The sequence below is a fragment of the Triticum urartu genome, chromosome 4A, assembly GCF_056163025.1.
Source record: "Triticum urartu cultivar PI428250 chromosome 4A, HENAU_Tu73, whole genome shotgun sequence".
Classification (NCBI taxonomy): Eukaryota; Viridiplantae; Streptophyta; class Magnoliopsida; order Poales; family Poaceae; genus Triticum; species Triticum urartu.
Genome location: NC_141876.1, coordinates 201,263,577 through 201,285,315, shown reverse-complemented (window position 1 = coordinate 201,285,315; position 21,739 = coordinate 201,263,577).

The following is a 21,739-nucleotide window of genomic DNA, read 5'->3' as shown; positions in this document are numbered from 1 at the left end:
GCTGGGCGCATCAGCAGTCGGCACTTGTTGTGGCTCCTCCGCCCCCAAGATGACGGTGTCGCCTCCTCCTCCTTCCGCGAACGGCTGGTTGTCGCTGGCTCCTCCAGTCGGCACTTCAGTCCTTGGCGCTGGCGGAGCGGCGCGCAGTGGGATGATTAGCTGCGGTGCCTGAGCGGATGTGTCCTTCTCCGCCCGCGCCTTGGAGACCGCTTCTGCCAGCGCCTTGGCCGTTCGTCCTGGGCCCTGGTGGTAGCGTCGGCCTCTTCCTGCGCCGCCTTCGCCACCGCTGCCTTCTGCCGCTCCGCCTCTTCTCGCTCTTCACGCACCTCCCGCACACTCCTCTCTGTTGCCGCCTAGAGCTCGGCGCGCGGGTCTATGCGGCGAGTGTTGCCAGATCTTTCCATCACCCCGATGATGGAAGCAAAGGCTGACCGCTCAAGAGAGAGCGGGGCTCTGATCATAAGAGAGAGAGAGAGAGAGAGAGAGAAGAAACTCAAGAAAAATCATTGCAAGAGAAGCAAGAGAAAGAGCACAAGCGAGGCCAAAACACTTACGCGGATACTACAGGGGGCTGCTTTGGGGCCCTTGTGAATTGGGCTGCCTTCGCGGCGGCCGGGTTCCTCAGATTCTTCGGCTGGCTACCGAGCAACGGCTTGGCGGCTCGGCACTTCTGTGAGCTGCCTGGCACAGCCGGCGCGGCTGATGAGCTCCTGCCCACCTTGTCGGGGTCCGTGAGGGCGGCGTGGCTCATCTTCCTCCTCGTCATCATATGGACACACCTCGATGCCGCCTCCTCCGAAGCCGCTTGCCCTCCTGCCACCGCCTGTGGCGTCATCTTCCTCCAAGGCGGTTGCCCCCAGGTCGGGGTCATCCACATCGCTTACCGTCTAATCCAGCAGGTATTCTTGGACTTCCTCCACGGCGTCGGCTACCGACTGGGACGATTGGATCTGCGCAAAATGATTGGTTGATCAGACGGCAAGAATAAGAACTCGAAGCGTGAGAAGAAAGAGCTGAGGACTTACCACACGTGGAGGGTTTGCTAGGGAATACGGCTGCTTGCCAAACTACTACTCTACCTCCGAGAGCTTTTAGTTTGAAAAATAGTTTACCAGGCAGGCCACCTCCGCCTTCGAGATCTCCTTGGTGCACGTCCGGCTTGGGTCTCAGTGCCCACTCATCTGGCTGATCAGGTGCGGCCAGGCTTGGAGGGGGAGAACCCGGCGCGCCACGAAGGCGATCAGCAGATCCGCGGCCTTCAGGCCCTCCGACTCCATCATCTCCCAGAGCCGGGGGATGGCGGCGAGGGAGGCGGCTGATAGTGCCTTCGGCTTGAAGGCCCAATTGGTGTGGGGTTCGGCTGGCGGGCTGGCCTTGTACGCCGGCAGGTTGACGAAGTCGTGCTTCGGGTGGACGTTCTTCACGTAGAAGTACGACCGCTGCCAAAGCTTGACCGACTGCGTCAGGCTGATGGCCGGGAAGCAGTTCCCGGCACCCGGTCGGCACACTGCGAATAAAGTACCGCACTGCGCCACCTTGTTCTTGGTGGCGGTGACAAGCTTGGTGTAGAAGAATCCCCCCCACGACTCGAGGGTGGGGGAATGCCAAGGTAGCCCTCGCAGAGGGTTACGAAAGCCGACAGCAGCACCACTGTATTGGGCTTCAGGTGGTGTGGCTGAAGGCGGTAGAAGTGGAGGAAGGCCCGGAGGAAATCTCTCACCAGCAGCCCGAGGCCGCGGATGAAGTGCGAGCGGAAGACGACCCGCTCGCCTTCCCTCGGCACCGGGAAGATCTCCTCCTCGGGCGGCGGGCATGCCCGGCCGTGGTTCTCGCTAGGAAGCCGCCCCGTTTGGCGGAGGTGCGCGATGTGGTCTACGTGCACGTAGCCAGCCCATGCTTCGGCCTGTGCCATGGGGCTCGGACTCGACGAAGGTGAAGAGCTTGGCGAAGTGAGCAGACCCGCGATGGCGCGGTAGCTCCGCGGGCGAGACACGCTCGTCGACTAGGAGCCGTGGCGGTGCTTCGACAGAACTGCGGGAGTGAGGCAGCAGAAGAGTGAGGAGGAAGAAAGAGGGGAGAGTGGGGCACGCGTGCGGCTGCCGCCCCTCACCTCCCCCTACTTATAGCCCTAGGCGGTGAAGCCGAAGGGGCAATAACGTGGGGTGTCATGGGATTAACTGCGCCCACGCCCCTGATAACCCACAAGTATAGGGGATCGCAACAGTTTTCGAGGGTACAGTATTCAACCCAAATTTATTGATTCGACTCAAGGGGAGCCAAAGAATATTCTCAAGAATTAGCAGCTGAGTTGTCAATTCAACCACACCTAGAAATTTAATATATGCAGCAAAGTATTTAGTAGCAAAGTAATATGATAGTAGTGGTAACAGTAGCAAAAGGTAACGATGGCAAAAGTAATGTTTTTGTTTATTTTGTAGTGATGATAGCAATAGCAACAGAAAAGTAAATAAGGGGAGACCGATATATGGAAAGCTCGTAGGCAATGGATCTGTGATAGAGAATTATACCGGATGTGGTTCATCATGTAACAGTCATAACCTAGGGTGACACAAAACTAGCTCAAATTCATCAATGTAATGTAGGCATGTATTCCGAATATAGTCATACGTGCTTATGGAAAAGAATTGGCATGACATCTTTTGTCCTACCCTCCCGTGGCAGCGGGGTCCTAGTGGAAACTAAGGGATATTAAGGCCTCCTTTTAATAGAGTACCGGACCAAAGCATTAACACATAGTGAATACATGAACTCCACAAACTACAGTCATCACCAGGAGTGGTCCCAATTATTGTCACTTCAGGGTTGCCGGATCATAACACATAGTAGGTGACTATGGACTTGCAAGATAGGATCAAGAACTCTCTTATATTGATGAAAACATAATAGGTTCAGATCTGAAATCATGGCACTCGGGCCCTAGTGACAAGCATTAAGCATAGCAAAGTCATAGCAACATCAATCTCAGAACATAGTGGATACTAGGGATCAAACCCTAACAAAACTAACTTGATTACATGATAGATCTCATCCAACCCATCACCATCTAGCAAGCCTACGATGGAATTACTCACGCACGGCGGTGAGCATCATGAAATTGCTGATGGAGGATGGTTGATGATGACGACGGTGACGGATTCCCCTCTCTGGAGCCCCGAACGGACTCCAGGTCAGCCCTCCCGAGAGGTTTTAGGGCTTGGCGGCGACTCCGTATCATAAAATGCGATGAATCCTTCTCCTCTATTTTTTTTCTCCCCGAAAGTGAATATATAGAGTTGGAGTTGAGGTCGGAGGAGCTCCAGGGGGCCCACGAAGTAGGGGGTGTGCCGAGGGGGGCAGGCGTGCCCCCCACCCTCGTGGCTAGGGTGTGGTCCCCCTGGTATTGATCTTTTGCCAGTATTTTTGTTTCTGGTCATTCCAAGAACTTTTTTTTTCTGCACATAAATAACACCATGGCAATTCTGCTGAAAACAGTGTCAGTCCGGATTAGTTGCATTTAAATCATGCAAGTTAGAGTCCAAAACAAGGGTAGAAGTGTTTGGAAAAGTAGATAGGACGGAGACGTATCAAGTCCCCCAAGCTTAAACCTTTGCTTATCCTCAAGCAATTCAGTTGACAAACTGAAAGTGATAAAGAAAAACTTTTACAAACTCTGTTTGCTCTTGTTGTTGTAAATATGTAAAGCCAGCATTCAAGTTTTCAGCATGGATTATGAACTAATCATATTCACAATAATGCTTAGGTCTCATGTTTACTCATATCAATGGCATAATCAACTAGCGAGCAATAATAATAAATCTCGGATGATAACACTTTCTCAAAACAATAATAATATGATATAACAAGATGGTATCTCGCTAGCCCTTTCTGGGACCGCTAAACATAAATGCAGAGCACCTTTAAAGATCAAGGACTGACTAGACATTGTAATTCATGGTAAAAGAGATCCAGTCAAGTCATACTCAATGTAAACTAACAGTAATGAATGAAAATGACAGTGGTGCTCTCCAACTGGTGCTTTTTAATAAGAGGATGGTGACTCAACATGAAAGTAAATAGATAGGCCCTTCGCAGAGGGAAGCAGGGATTTGTAGAGGTGCAGAGCTCGGTTTTCAAATAGAGATGAATAATATTTTGAGCAGTATACTTTTATTGTCAACATAACAACCAAGAGATGGCGATATCTTCCATGCTGCACACATTATAGGCGGTTCCCAAATAGAATGGTAAAGTTTATACTCCCCCTCCACCAACAAGCATTAATCCATGGCTTGCTCGAAACAACGAGTGCCTCCAACTAACAAGAGTCCCAGGTGGAGTTTTGTTTGCAATTATTTTGATTTGATTTGCATAAAGCATGGGGCTGGGCATCCCGGTGACTAGCCATTTTCTCGTGAATGAGGAGCGGAGTCGACTCCTCTTGAGAATAACCCACCTACAAAACAGGATATTTATTTGAAGGTTTGGAGTTTGGCACATACAAATTTACTTGGAACGGCAGGTAGATACCGTATATAGGTAGGTATGGTGGACTCATATGGAACAACTTTGGGGTTTATGGGATTGGATGCACAAGCAGTATTCCCGCTTAGTACAGGTGAAGGCTAGAAAAAGACTGGGAAGCGACCAGCTAGAGAGCGACAATAGTCATGAACATGCATTAAAATTAATCGACACCGAATGCAAGCATGAGTAAGATATAATGCACCATGAACATAAATATCGTAGAGGCTATGTTGATTTTGTTTCAACTACATGTGTGAACACGTGCCAAGTCAAGCCACTCGAATCGTTCAAAAGCGGATACCACCCTATCATACCACATCACAACTATTTTAATAGCATGCTGGCACGCAAGGTAAACCATTATAAGCTCCTAGTTAATTAAGCATGGCACAAGAAACTATGATCTCTAATTGTCATCGCAAACATGTTTATTCATAATAGGCTGAATCAGGAACGACGAACTAATCATATTTACAAAAACAAGAGAGGTCGAGTTCATACCAACTTCTCCTATGTCAATCAGTTCATCATATATCGTCATAATTGCCTTTCACTTGCACGACCGAATGATGTGAATAGTAATAATAGTGCACGTGCATTGGACTAAGATGGAATCTGCAAGCATTCAATAAAGAGGAGAAGATAAGGCAATATGGGCTCTTTTGTCAGATCAACAATAATGCACATAAGAGCCACATCAACAATTTAATCATGGTATTCTCATATCGAACCCCAAAGAAAAGAGATAAAACTATTTACACGGGAAAGTTCAACAAGCAAAAGAAGAACAGGAAATCTTTTTGGGTTTTCTTTTTAATTACTACTACAAGCATGGAAATTAAAACTAGCTAAAAGCTACAACTATTTTTTTTGGTTTTTCTTAAGGTTTATTAAACACACAAAAAGAAAGCATAAGAAAAGAAAATAAACTAGCGTGGATGATATAATGAAAAAGTATGAGCACCGACATCTAGCAATGAGTGTATGAACATGAATGTAATGTCGGTGAGAAATACGTACTCCCCCAAGCTTAGGCTTTTGGCCTAAGTTGGTCTATGGCCATGGTTGGCCTGGCGGATATCCATAGAAAAAGTTGGGGTCGTACTGAGATGCAAAAGTCATTGCATCGTGGGCTGCAGCTTGGAGGCGAGCTATCTCAGCTCTCCTCTTATACTCTTCCGCCTCCTCTCTGGTTATAGAATATCTCCCTTTTGCCTGAAAGTCAAAGAAAGTACAAGCAGGGAGAGCGATGTGATAGGTGCATCGTCTATCAAAGATTAGTCGATACTGGAAGAACTGTTCGTTCCTCTCAACAAACTGATGACAAACCATAGCCTCATAATCCAAATAAGCAGGAGGCAACTCAATATCATCCTCACGTATGGTTATACCATGAAAATTAGCTATACGGGTTGCATAAATTCCTCCAAAGAAATCTCCATTAAATCTATTAAGATGCAACCTACGTGCAACAATGGCTCCCAAATTATAAGATTATCTCCTAACACAGCACTCCTAAGAATACTGAGCTCAGGGACACACATATGACATGCTTTGTCTTTACCGTTAATGCATCTACCTATGAAGAGAGCAAAATAATGTATAGGAGGAAAGTGAATGCTCCCTATGGTAGCTTGTGCTATATCTCAAGATTCCCCCATTGTTATACTATTAAGAAAATCTCTAAATTCAGATTTGCGAGGTTCAGTAGTACTACCCCATTGTGGAAGTTCGCAAGCAGTGGTAAAGTCCTCTAAGTCCATAGTGTAAGAATTTTCATAAAGATCAAACAGGACAGTTTGAGAATTACGTGAAGATGAAAATTCAAACCTCCTCACAAAGGAACTAGTGAGATAGTGGTACTGACGGCATTTTTCTTCCTCGAAGCTCACAAGATCAGCGTTACGCAAATATGCGTTAAATTATTCCTTAATCCCCGCTCGATCCATGAAGTCCTCTGAAGGCCATTCACAAGGCCGCACTGGAGCGTCCCTTTGTGGCTCATCATCAGCATCACACATTGCATGCCTGGGTTCTTGTTTCCTTGAAGAACCACCTTGGTACATTTTCCTAAACATATTTCCTCCTCAAGGAACAATCCCCCCAAGCAGTTTTGAGAGAGGTGCTTTGAGCAAGGAGATAAAAAATGGCAGCAAAATGAGCTTGGACTCGGGTTTCAGCTGGATAATGATGTTTGTGGGAGGAAGAAGGAGTGTGTGGGTGCAGGAATAAGTGGAGGAGGGCCACCGTGGGCCCACGAGGCAGGGGGGCGCGCCTAGGGGGTAGGGCGCGCCCTCCACCCTCGTGGCCAGGTGGATGCCCCCTGCTGTGTTCTCAATGCAAAATATTCTCAAATGCTCCAGAAAAAATCATATTTAAATTTGAGGGAATTTGGAGAACTTTTATTTTTGGGGTATTTTTATATTGCACGGATAGTTCAGATAACAGACAGAAAATACTATTTTTATTTTATTTAATATAAATAACATAAGGTAAAAGGAGGGTCCAGAGAGTTGTGTTTTCTAAATTCATCCATTTCATGATCATCAAAGGGAATCCATTAACTAGGTTGATCAAGTCTTGTTAACAAACTCATTCTGAATAACATGGAACCGGAGAATTTTCGAATAACACTAGGTTACTTCAAAGGGGATATGCACATCCCCAACAATAAGAATATCATATTTCTTCTTGACAGTAGGAAGAGGAAATTCAAAACCTCCAAAAATAATTGATGGAATTTTTCCAATAGAATTGATACTGTGGACTTGAGGCTGTTTCCTCGAAAAGTGTATGTGACGCCCCCGATTTGACCGTACACTAATCATGCACACAAATGTGTACGATCAAGATCAAGGACTCACGGGAAGATATCACAACACAACTCTACAAATAAAATAAGTCATACAAGCATCATATTACAAGCCAGGGGCCTCGAGGGCTCGAATACAAGAGCTCGATCATAGACGAGTCAGCGGAAGCAACAATATCTGAGTATAGACATAAGTTAAACAAGTTGCCATAAGATGGCTAGCACAAACTGGGATACAGATCGAAAGAGGCGCAGGCCTCCTGCCTGGGATCCTCCTAACTACTCCTGGTCGTCGTCAGCGGGCATCACGTAGTAATAGGCACCTCCGGTGTAGTAGGAGTCGTCGTCGAAGGTGGCGTCTGGCTCCTGGGCTCCAACATCTGGTTGCGACAACCAGGTAGAAGGGATAGGGGGAAAAGAGGGAGAAAGCAACCGTGAGTACTCATCCAAAGTACTCGCAAGCAAGGAGCTATACTACATATGTATGCATTGGTATCAAATGGAATAAGGGTATCATATGTGGACTGAACTGCAGAAAGCCGGAATAAGGGGGGATAGCTAGTCCTTTCGAAGACTACGCTTCTGGCAACCTCCGTCTTGCAGCACGTAGAAGAGAGTAGACTGAAGTCCTCCAAGTATCATCACGTAGCATAATCCTAACCGATGATCCTCCCCTCGTCGCCCTGTGAGAGAGCGATCACCGGTTGTATCTGGAACTTGGAAGGGTGTGTTTTATTAAGTATCCGGTTCTAGTTGTCATAAGGTCAAGGTACAACTCCAAGTCGTCCTGTTACCGAAGATCACGGCTATTCGAATAGATTAACTTCCCTGCAGGGGTGCACCACATAACCCAACACGCTCGATCCCATTTGGCCGGACACACTTTCCTGGGTCATGCCCGGCCTCGGAAGATCAACACGTCGCAGCCCCACCTAGGCACAACAGAGAGGTCAGCACGCCGGTCTAAACCTAAGCGCACAGGGGTCTGGGCCCATCGCCCATAGCACACCTGCACGTTGCGAACGCGGCCGGAAGCAGAACTAGCCCCCTTAATACAAGAGCAGGCTTACGGTCCAATCCGGCGCGCGCCACTCAGTCGCTGACGTCACGAAGGCTTCGGCTGATACCACGACGTCGAGTGCCCATAACTGTCCCCGCGTAGATGGTTAGTGCGTATAGGCCAGTAGCCAGACTCAGATCAAATACCAAGATCTCGTTAAACGTGTTAAGTATCTGTGAACGCCGACCAAGACCAGGCCCACCTCTCTCCTAGGTGGTCTCAACCTGCCCTGTCGCTCCGCCTCAAAGTAACAGTCGGGGGCCGTCGGGAACCCAGGTCCACCTCTACCGGGATGGAGCCACCTTCCCCTTCAGCCCCCATCTCCGAACAGTATCATAAGTAATGTAACTGTGTAAAATATATAGTATATGCCCGTGATCACCTCCCGAAGGGATCACGGCCCAGTAGTATAGCATGGCAGACGGACAAGAGTGTAGGGCCACTGATGGAACACTAGCATCCTATACTAAGCAGTAGGATAGCAGGTAATGGTAACAACAGTAGTAGCAAGGACAGGCTATGCATCAGGATAGGAATAACGGAAAGCAGTAACATGCTACACTACTCTAATGCAAGCAGTATAGAGAAAAGAGTAGGCGATATCTGGTGATCAAAGGGGGGGGGCTTGCCTGGTTGCTCTGGCAAGAGAGAGGGGTCATCAACACCGTAGTCGTACTGGGTAGCAGCGGCGTCGGTCTCGGTGTCTAGCGAGAGAAGAGGGGGAAGAAACAATAAATATAATGCAAACAGATGCATAATGATGCATGACATGACAAAACGTGATGCTAGGTGTGCCCTAACACGGTACGAGGGGGTACCGGTGAAGGGGGAAAACATTTGGGAAAGAATCCCTGGTGTTTTGCGTTTTCGGGCAGAGGAGCCGGAGGGGGAAAGTTGCGAGTTTGATATGTTAGGGGTGTGTGGCGGATGAACGGGCTGCGTATCCGGGTTCGTCTCATCGTTCTGAGCAACTTTCATGTTGAAAATATGTTAATCCGAGTTACGGATTAAAAGATATGATTTTCTAAAGATTTTATTAATTTCTGGTATTTAATTAATTATTTAAATTAATTCGAAAATAAATTAATGACATCAGCATGATGTCATGCTGACGTCAGCAGTCAACAGAGTTGACTGGGTCAAACTGACATGTGGGTCCAGTGGGACCCACCTGTCATGCACTGTTTAGGTTAATTAGGTCTTAGTTAAACTAATTACTATTTAATTAAACTAACTAGTTAATTAGATTAATTAAACATGATTAATTAACTTAATTAATTCACTTATTGATTAATTAATTAATGTAATTATTATTTATTTATTTATTTTTAATTCTTCTTTTTTTTAATAAAGTTCTGGGGCGTGGGCCCCTGTGTCATTGGGCCAAAGGGGCCACAGCGGTTCGGGCTAACGGGTGCTGGGGTGGAGATGGGCGCAATGGGTGTCCAGCACCCGTTCGTTCGAGTGCACGCCAGTGCGGGCGGACCCGGCAGGGGGGGCGGTGCAGGGGGAGGCCGGTGGCCACGGCGCCGGCCAGGCGGTCGGGGCGGCGAGGAAGCAACACAGGCGAGGCCACGGCGACCTGGGGAGGTAGCGGCACGGCGGTTGCGGTGGGTAGAGGAGGCAGCAGCAGCCGTGGAGCAGGGGCACGGGGCGTGGGATGGTCGAGGGAGCGGGGCGAGGAGGCCGTGAGCAGGAGCGGGCAGAGCACCGTCTCGGGCGCGGGCGTCCGGCAGCGATGGCCGTGGGCGCGGGTGGGCGCGCACGGGCGCGTGCAGGGGGCGCCGGTCCAGTCGCGGCGCGGGGAGAAGGTCGCGGCCGTGAGCGCGCGGTATGGGGTCATCCGGAGCGCGTGGTGAGCGCGTGCGGCAGGAGGAAGAGCAGCAAGACCGGGCCACGCGGTGCGCGGCACCGGGGTTCGAGCACGCGGGCGGGAGGAGGAGAGGACGGTGCCTCACCGATGTTGCAGATACGAGGGTCGGCGAGGCTCGGTGGAGCCTTTGGGGAGGAGGACGGGGACGCGGCGACGCAGGGGAGGAGCGGCGATGGCGTCCGGCGTGGTCGTCCCGGTCGGTGGCGATGGTCGGTCCGGCGCAGGGCGGCGACGGTGGGGCAGCGCAGGCGAGGCGGCGCCTGGCGTCGGCGATGACGACGGGGTCGGGGGCGCGTCCAGATCGGGGAGAGGGGGCGGTGAGGGTTGGTGGGTGGATCGGGCGCGGGGATCTCTTCCCCCAGGCACGATGCGTGCGTGCGGCGCGAGGTGGAGGGGAACGAGGGGAGCGAGCGGGGTGGGGCGAGTGGGGGTCTCGTCCCCGATCCAGATTGGATCGGGAGGGGGGAACGGCATGGGGGGGGAGTGCGGGTGGTTGGGTTAGGGTTTCCTAGGGTGGGGGGATATGGGAGGCCGGTTGGGCCAGGGAGGAGTTGGGCCGGATGGCCCAGTTGGCCTGGGGGTTTCCATTTTTTTAAAACCTTATTTTCTTTTATAGTTTCTGTTTATTTGTTTTCTTTTATTTCTCATTTTAGTAAAATACTACAGTGGCAAGAAAATAGAGGTTGCAAGCTAAGCCACAGCCACAAACCACTTAGCATCGAAGCAAAATAGTTTTGAAATTGTTTAACATTTTGAAAGCATTTAAATAATTATTTTTGTTACTATTTTATTCATTTTAGAGTGTTTAAACATTTTATAAAGGTGTGCTTTCTCCATCGTATTTACACATGATTTATCTGACCCACCTTGAACATTTTGGTTTCATTGTTTGAAAACTTTTATTATCTGCCTTTAATTGAATTTGAATTTGAATCGGTTTCGAACTAACACGAGATTAGCGATAGTAATTGAAGTGACGTGGCATCATTAGCAGAGAATTACTGTAGCGTAACTATCCGGGCGTCACAGTGTACCATATGCTCATTACCATTAACATGAAAAGTGGCATTGCCTTTGTTGCAATCAATAACAGCCCCTACAGTATTCAAAAAGGGTCTTCCAAGAATAATGGACATACTATCGTCCTCGGGAATATCAAGAATAACAAAGTCTGTTAAAATAGTAACGTTTGCAACCACAACAGGCACATCCTCGCAAATACAGAAAGGTATAGTAGTTGATTTATCAGCCATTTGCAAAGATATTTCAGTAGGTGTCAACTTATTCAAATCAAGTCTATGATATAAAGAGAGAGGCATAACACTAACACCGGCTCCAAGATCACATAAAGCAGTTTTAACATAGTTTCTTTTAATGGAGCATGGTATAGTGGGTACTCCTGGATCTCCAAGTTTCTTTGGTCTTCCACCCTTAAAAGTATAATTATCAAGCATGGTGGTAATTTCAGCTTTCGGTATCTTTTTTTATTAGTAACAATATCCTTCATATACTTGGCATAAGGATTCATTTTGAGCATAATAGTTAATCGCATACGCAAAAAGATAGGTCTAATCATTTCAGCAAAGCGCTCAAAATCCTGATCATCCTTTTTCTTGGATGGCTTAGGAGGAAAAGGCATGGGTTTCTGAACCCATGGTTCTCTTTCTTTACCGTGTTTCCTAGCAACAAAGTCTTTCTTATCATAACGTTGATTCTTTGATTGTGGGTTATCAAGATCAACAGCAGGTTCAATTTCTATATCATTATCATTGCTAGGTTGAGCATCAACATGAACATTATCACTAGTTTCAGGTTCATTGCCAGATTGTGTTTCAGCATCAGAAATAGAAATATCATTTGGATTCTTAGGTGTTTCAGTTATAGGTTCACTAGAAGCATGCAAAGTCCTACCATTCTTCTTTTTCTTCCTTTTAAAAGGATTAGGTGCCTCTATGTTATTTCTCTGAGAATCTTGCTCAGTTCTCTTAGGGTGGCCTTCAGGATACAAAGGCTCCTGAGTCATTTTACCAGTTCTAGTAGCCACTCTAATAGCAAAATCATTATTATTACTATTAAATTCATTGAGAAAATCATTTTGAGCTTTATGTACTTGTTCTACTTGAGTGGTAACCATAGAAGCATGTTTACTAATAAGTTTAAGTTCACCTTTGACATTAGCCATATAATCACCCAAGTGTTCAAGCATATCAGCACTACGTTTTAATTCTCTACCAAAATAAGCATTGAAGTCTTCTTGCTTAACCATAAATTTATCAAACTCATCTAAGAATGGGCTAGCAAACTTAGTAAATGGGATTTCAACTTTATCATATCTATAGAGAGAATTTACCTTTACTACCTGTGTCGGGTTATCAAGACCATGTGTTTCTTCAATAGGAGATGGATTAAAATTATGCATTTCTTCAACAGGCGGTAAATTAAGACCATTTATTTCTTCAATAGGAGGTAAATTCTTAACATCTTCAGCTTTAATACCCTTTTCTTTCATGGATTTCTTTGCCTCTTGCATATTTTCAGGACTGAGAAATAGAACACCTCTCTTCTTCGGAGCTGGTTTAGGAATAGGCTCAGGAAGTGTCCAATTATTTTCATTAGTCAACATATTATTTAATAAAATTTCAGCTTCATCTGGTGTTCTTTCCCTGAAAATAGAACCAGCACAACTGTCCAGGTAATCTCTGGAAGCATCGGTTTGTCCATTATAAAAGATATCAAGTATTTCATTTTTCTTAAGAGGATGATCGGGCAAAGCATTAAGTAATTGGAGAAGCCTCCCCCAAGCTTGTGGGAGACTCTCTTCTTCAATTTGCACAAAATTATATATATCCCTTTAGGCAGCTTGTTTCTTATGAGGAGGGAAATATTTAGCAGAGAAGTAATAAATCATACCTTGGGACTATGCACACAACTAGGATCAAGAGAATTAAACCATATCTTACCATCACACTTTAATGAGAACAGGAATATTTTAAGGATATAAAAGTAGCGAGTTCTCTCATCATTAGTGAACAGGGTGGCTATATCATTGAATTTAGTAAGATGTGCCAGAACAGTTTCAGATTCATAGCCATAAAAAGGATCAGATTCAACCAAAGTAATTATATAAGGATCAACAGAGAATTCATAATCCTTATCAGTAACACAGATAGGTGAAGTAGCAAAAGCAGGGTCAGGTTTCATTTCTAGCATTAAGAGATTGCTGCTTCCATTTAGCTAATAACCTCTTTAGATCATATCTATCATTGCAAGCAAGAATAGCTCTAGCAGATTCTTCATCCAAAACATAACCCTCAGGAACAACAGGCAATTCATATTTATTAGGGGGAGAGTCTTCATCATCACTTTCACCTATATTATCAGTTTCAATAATTTCATTCTCTCTAACCCTAGAAAGTTGTTCATCAAGAAATTCACCAAGTGGCACAGTAGTATCAAGCATAGAAGTAGTTTCATCATAAGTATCATGGATAGCAGAAAGTGGCATCATCAATAACATGCGACATGTCAAAATGAATAGCAGAAGCAGGTTTAGGTGTCGCAAGCTTACTCAAAATAGAAGGTGAATCAAGTGTAGAGCTAGATGCCAGTTCCTTACCTCCCCTCATAGTTGAGGGATAAATCTTGGTTCTTGGATCTTCCAGGTTCTTCATAATAATAAGCAGATATGAATCCCAAGTGACTCAAAGAATAGAGCTACGCTCCCCGGCAACGGCACCAGAAAATAGTCTTGATAACGCACAAGTATAGGGGATCGCAACAGTTTTCGAGGTCAGAGTATTCAACCCAAATTTATTGATTCGACACAAGGGGAGCCAGAGAATATTCTCAAGTATTAGCAGCTGAGTTGTCAATTCAACCACACCTGGAAACTTAATATCTGCAGGAAAGTATTTAGTAGCAAAGTAATATGATAGTAGTGGTAATGGTAGCAAAAGGTAACGATAGAAAAAGTAATATTTTTGGTATTTTGTAGTGATGGTAGCAATAGCAACGGAAAAGTAAATAAGCGGAGAACAATATATGGAAAGCTCATAGGCAATGGATCGGTGATAGAGAATTATGCCGGATGCGGTTCATCATGTAACAGTCATAACCTAGGGTGACATAGAACTAGCTCCAATTCATCAATGTAATGTAGGCATGTATTACAAATATAGCTATACGTGCTTATGGAAAAGAACTTGCATAAACTCTTTTGTCCTACCCTCCTGTGGCAGCGGGGTCCTAGCGGAAACTAAGGGATATTAAGGCCTCCTTTTAATAGAGTACCGAACCAAAGCATTAACACATAGCGACGGATTCCCCTCTCCAGAGCCCCGAACGGACTCCAGATCAGCCCTCCCGAGAGGTTTTACGGCTTGGCGGCGGCTCCGTATCGTAATATGCGATGAATCCTTCCCCTCTATTTTTTTCTCCCTGAAAGTGAATATATAGAGTTGGAGTTGAGGTCGGAGGAGCTCCAGGGGGCCCACGAGATAGGGGGGCGTGCCCAGGGGGGCAGGCGCGCCCCCCACCATCGTGGCTAGGGTGTGGGACCCTTGGTCTTGATCTTTTGCTAGTATTTTTTATTATTTCCAAAAAGATGCTCCGTGGAGTTTCAGGTCATTTCGAGAACTTTTGTTTCTGCACATAAATAACACCATGGCAATTCTGCTAAAAACATCGTCAGTCCGGGTTAGTTCCATTCAAACCATGAAAGTTAGAGTCCAAAATAAGGGCAAAAGTGTTTGGAGAAGTAGATACGATGGAGACGTATTAGCCTTCACGATCCCGCTTTGACCGTGCAATAACAGCGTGAAGTTACTGCGCGGTGGGATTCCAATCGTTCACCTCGGCCGCACCGGATCCGCGCGCACGCCGAGGCATGGTAGTGGCGGGCCCCAGCCTGCGGCAACGTCCCGTCACGTGCGTGAACTGGCAGGTCGGCCCAGCCAGCTGGCGCCGCGTGGTGCGCAGTCAGCGGGTGGCCAGGCTGCCGGCCGACCGGCGCGCCGCCCGGCTCCTGCCGTCACATTTCAGAATCATCAGACGGTCCGTCAGGTTGCAGCCGGCTTGTACTAGTTGGCACTTCAATGAACAGATGAAATAAGATCACCGGGCCACTTGGAGTAGGAAGCTGCTAAGGCTTCTCGCCTTCACAGCAGCGACGCCCCACCAGCTTCGGGGACTACATTCGGAGAGAACGACCATGGGTAGCCTCATTTGCCCCCTGTGGCGATTCAAGACATCGGGGCCGGCCGCGCGCCTCGAACTCCAAGGGAGGAGCACTGCCTTCCCTGGGCCGGCTGGTTGCATCGACCGGCTGACCAGATGGCAGCGCCCTTCAGAAGAAAGCCATGAGAAGGGCCGACTCTTGGCAGGCGGCCTCCAGAGAGGCCGACTCCTATCAGGCGGCCCTGTGTGCCCTCAAAGTTTGCACCACATTAAGTAAACGAGAGGGTGTAGCTACAACATCATCTGCCACCCCCGAATCCAGGTCGGGGCGTGGCCACAGTGCACTGTACCAGACGAAAGCTCCTGTCCGGCGCGTCAATGTTACCATGCAGCCCGTGACATCACAACTAGAAGAGAAGACCACGCCTCCACTATGGGCTGTCAGTACGGCTCGCCAGCGACGGGCCCTACCTGTTCGTGAGAAGCTAGAAGGCGGCAAGCATCGATCAGTCGGTGCAAGGGGAAGCCGACTCCCAGTAGGCAGCCCTCCCCCTCCCTCAGAGTTTATGCACTATTAACCAGAAGAGATGGGGAGTGGCTACAGTGAGCGCCCGCCAGGAGACGGAACTGTAGCCATGCCTTCCCTAACAAAGCACACATTATCAGTGGCATTGCCACAATATTAAGCTGCCGGCAGGGCCCGCAAGCGGCGGGCATGGCCTGTCAGCGAAGTACAAGACAGCCGGCAGGACCCACCAGGCGGCGGGTGATGTCTACTACATAACCTTCTTCTTGTAGACGTTGTTGGGCCTCCAAGTGCAGTGTTTGTAGGACAGTAGCAAAATGGTCTCTCTAAGGTTTATCAATCCATGGGAGGCATAGGATGAAGATGGTCTCTCTCAAACAACCTTGCAACCAAATAACAAAGAGTCTCTTGTGTCCCCAACACACCCAATACAATGGTAAATTGTATAGGTGCACTAGTTCAATGAAGAAATGGTCATACAAGTGCAATATGGATTGTAGATATAGGTTTTTGTAATATGAAAATATAAAAACAGCAAGGTAGCAAGTGGTAAAAGTGAGCGTAAATGGTATTGCAATGCTAGGAAACAAGGCCTAGGGTTCGTACTTTCACTAGTGCAAGTTCTATCAACAATAATAACATAATTGGATCATAGAACAATCCCTCAACATGCAACAAAGAGTCACTCCAAAGTCACTAATAGCAGAGAACAAATGAAGGGATTATTGTAGGGTACGAAACCACCTCAAAGTTATTCTTTCTGATCAATCTATTCAAGTGTCCGTTGTAAAATAACACGAAGCTATTGTTTCTGTTCGATCTGTCCTAGAGTTCGTACTAGAATAACACCTTAAGACACAAATCAACAAAAACCCTAATGTCACCTAGATACTCCAAGGTCACCTCAAGTATCCGTGGGTATGATTATACGATATGCATCACACAATTTCTTATTCATCTATTCAACAAACACAAAGAACTTCAAAGAGTGCCCCAAAGTTTCTACCGGAGACCCAAGAAGAAAATGTGTGCCAACACCTATGCATAAGTTCACGAGGTCACGGAACTCGCAAGTTGATCACCAAAACATACATCAAGTGGATCACGTGATATCCCATTGTCACCACAGATAAGCACATGCAAGACATACGTCAAGTGTTCTCAAATCCTTAAAGACTCAACCCAATAAAATAACTTCAAAGGGAAAACTCAATTCATCACAAGAGAGTAGAGGGGGAGAAACATCATAAGATCTAACTATAATAGCAAAGCTCACGATACATCAAGATTGTGTCAAATCAAGAAAAGAAGAGAGAGAGAGAGATCAAACACATAGCTACTGGTACATACCCTCAACCCCGAGGGTGAACTACTCCCTCCTTGTCATGGAGAGCGTCGGGATGATGAAGATGGCCACCAAAGAGGGATTCCCCCCTCCAGCAGGGTGCCGGAACGGGTCTAGATTGGTTTTCGGTGGCTACAGAGGCTTGCGGCGGCGGAACTCACGATCTAAGTTTCTCTCTGGAAGTTTGGGGTTATATAAGAGGTGTTGTAGTCGGGAACAAGTCAGGGGGTCCCTGAGGCGGCCATGAGGTAGGGGGCGCGCCCAGGGGGGTAGGGCACGCCCCCACCCTCGTTGTGGCCTCGAGACTCTTCTAGCCCATCTTCGGTACTCCGTGGGCTTCTTCTTGTCAAAAATTGATCTTCGTGAAATTTCAGGTCAATTGGACTCCGTTTGGTTTTCCTTTTCAGGGACACTCGGAACAAGGAAAAAATAGAAAATGGCACTGGCACTGGGCTCTAGGTTAATAGGTTAGTCCCAAAAGTCATATAAAATAGCATATAAATGCATAGAAAACATGCAAGGTTGATAATATAATAGCATGGAACAATCAAAAATTATAGATACGTTGGAGATGTATCTAGCATCCCCAAGCTTAGTTCCTGCTCGTCCTCGAGTAGGTAAATGATAAAAACAGAATTTTTGATGTGGAATGCTACCTAACATATTTATCAATGTAATTTTCTTTATTGCAGCATGAATGTTCAGATCTGAAAGGTTCAAGACAAAAGTTTCATACTGACATAAAAATAATAATACTTCAAGAACACTAACCAAGCAATTATGTCTTATCAAAATAACATAGCCAAAGAAAGCTCATCCCTACAAAATCATATAGTTTGGTAATGCTCCATCTTCGTCAAACAAAAATGCTCCCATCATGCACAACCCCGATGACAAGCCAAGCAATTGTTTCATTCTTTAGTAATCTCAAACTTTTTCAACTTTCACGCAGTACATCAGCATGAGCCATGGACATAGCACTATGGGTGGAATAGAATATGATGATGGAGGTTGTGTGGAGAAGACAAAAAAGGAGAAAGCCTCACATTGATGCAGCTAATTAACGGGCTATGGAGATGCCCATCAATTGATGTCAATGCAAGGAGTAGGGATTGCCATGCAACGGCTGCACTAGAGCTATAAATGTATGAAAGCTCAACAAAAGAAACTAAGTGGGTGTGCATCCAAATTGCTTGCTCACGAAAACCTAGGGCATTTGAGGAATCCCATTGATGGAATATACAAGCCAAGTTCTATAATGAAAAATTCCCACTAGTATATGAAAGTGACAAAACAAGAGACTCTCTATCATAAAGATCATGCTGCTACTTTGAAGCACAAGTGTGGAAAAAAGGATAGTAGCATTGTCCCTTTTTATTTATTTTCTCACCTTTTCTTGGGCCTTTCCCTTTTTTATTTGGCCTTTCTCCCTTCTTTTTTCTTTTATTTTTTCATTTGGGACAATGCTCCATTAATGATGATCATCACACTTCTATTTATCTACAACTCAATGATTACAACTCAATACTAGAACAAAATATGACTTTATATGAATGCCTCCAGCGGTGTACTAGGATAGGCAATGAATCAAGAGTGACATGTATGATAATTATGCATGGTGGCTTTGCCACAAATACGATGTCAACGACATGATCATGCAAGGCAATATGACAATGGTGAAGTGTGTCATAATAAATGAAAGGGTGGAAAGTTGCATGGCAATATATCTCAGAATGGCTATGGAAATGCCATAATAGGTGGGTATGGTGGCTGTTTGGAGGAAGATATAAGGAGGCTTGTGTGTGATAGAGTGTATCATATCACGGGGTTTGGATGCACCGGCGAAGTTTTCACCAACTCTCAAGGTGAGAAAGGGCAATGCACGGTACCAAAGAGGCTAGCCATGATGGAAAGGTGAGAGTGCGTATAATCCATGGACTCAACATTAGTCATAAAGAACTCACATACTTAGTGCAAAAATCTACAAGTCATCAAAAACCAAGCATTAAGCGCATGCTCCTAGGGGGATAGATTGGTAGGAAAAGATCATCGCTCGTCCCCGACCGTCACTCATAAGGATGACAATCAAAGAACACCTCATGTTTCAAATTTGTCACACAACGGTTACCATTCGTGCATGCTACGGGACTTGCAAACCTCAAAACAAGTATTTCTGAAATTCACAATTACTCAACTAGCATGACTCTAATATTACCATCTTCATATCTCAAAACAATTATCAAGTATCAAACTTCTCATAATATTCAATGCACTTATATGAAAGTTTTTATTATATCCCTCTTGGATGTCTATCATATTAGGACTAAATTCATAACCAAAGCAAATTACCATGATGTTCTAAAAGACTCTCAAAATAATATAAGTGAAGCATGAGATTTCATCTATTTCTTCAATAAAACCACCGCCGTGCTCTAAAAGGATATAAGTGAAGCACTAGAGCAAATGACAAAATACTCTGAAAGATATAAGTGAAGATCAATCAGTAGTCAAATAATTATGTAACTATGTGAAGACTCTCTAACATTTAAGAATTTCAGCTCTTGGTATTTTATTCAAACAGCAGGCAAAACAAAAGAAAATAAAACGACGCTCCAAACAAAACACATATCATGTGGTGAATAAAAATATAGCTCCAAGTAAAGTTACCGATGAACGAAGACAAAAGAGGGGATGCCATCCGGGGCATCCCCAAGCTTAGGCTCTTGGTTGTCCTTGAATGTTCCCCCACCAACCATTTTCCCGGGTTGGGCTCGGGATTTGGCCGCGTCCCCTAAAAATTTTTGCGGGTTGGGGCGGGATGCGGGGTCTGATCGGGCTGGTTTTTCCGCCCCGACCCGCATTTTGGCGGTTATTTTACGAGTCTGGGCGGGATGAGTGGTCTGCTAGAGTTGCTCTTACGGCGGGACGAGGTCCCAACCCCCAAGCCGGTCCTGAGGTGGCAGAGCGAAGAGCTCGACGCCTCGAAGTGGTGACATAGCACGGCTGATGCAGCAGGCAGTGTGACGCCGAAGTACCCGGCATGGGTTAATGAAGTGATGATGAAGCGCTCGGTCCAGCCGAGGTGACGTGGTATGTCGATACACTAAGGTGACAGCGCTGCCCAATCCGGATCATTTACCTGTGCATAGAAGATAGTGCAAGCCGTAGATAACACTAATAATAAAAAAAAGTTGCATGATTAATAATTTATGCAAAGTGAGTAATAAAAGAAACATGGCCCGTCATCGAAAACCCGATGAGGTAGGACCCTCTTGATGATGCCGAAGTCCTCGAGGCAACCTGTCGGTATGGCAATTCAATCAAGCCGGTTTATGGCAATTGGGACGATGACGTTGGCTTGCCGAAGTGACCGAGTGACGCAGTCGAAGTCAATCACCTACACACGTAAAATACTGCGGTCCAAAAAGAATAATATATATATATAATCCTTGCATAATTGCCTTTCGCAAAAATAATTTATTTAAGGAGATGTGGCCTGGCGCCGAAGTCAATGTTGATGCAGGGCGTCGGCGTGACGCGGTGAAGGCATGGCAAAGCCTGAATTCACAGGCCGGTCCGAGTTCTGGATTCAACATTCGCCAAACTATATACGGAAACTGACCGAACCACCGTCGTTAATGCGACCACCATTTTACAGACCTTTGTACAGATGATGGAACCAACCAGAGTAATAATTCCTCAGAAGAAAACCCAAGCAAGAAAAATTACTAGGATTAATAGCACCTGGTTTATCTGTTGTAGCAACATGAAGAAAGATTACTTCCAAAATTGGGACTAGATCCGCACACCCATTGCCTAATGGGCGATGAAGCAACGGCATGGCGATGCTGGCAAAGGTTGGCTCGCCGAGGCTAAGCCCCGATCCAGCTAATGTGATGGAGCTGGTCGGCTGGTGACGCCAAAGTCTCCAGAGTAGGCTCATGAAAAGATGGCGAAGCCCCCGGTCTAGGCCGAGGTAACGGAGCAGGTCAGTAAGGATATGTTGCAGCTGCCATGTTAGCTGAGGTATTGAAGTAGTTCGGCGTGATGGACATCAGCTTGAAGAAGCAACAGTGCAGCCCTGCCGACGCTGGTCATAACTTGTGACACGGTTAAAGCTGAATTGATGAAGTGACCGAGCGGCGATGTCAGCGCGCCTGACCCATGCAATCCGTGGGGCGATGGTGTTGGTGATAAGTTAGTATTTGTGATGCCAAACTCTTGTTCGGCTTGCTGACCTGATGATCTGATAAGGTTGGGCTCGGCTCAATGAAGCGATGATCTATTTAGCATAGGTCGGCAGACGTGGAGTAATGGCTGGTTTGACAACGGCGTGACGGTGAAGATTACCTCCGAAAAGGAGAAAAATTTGTGAGCATGTGTTCGTAAATAAAACACAATACCCTACAAAGAGATTCTTCCAA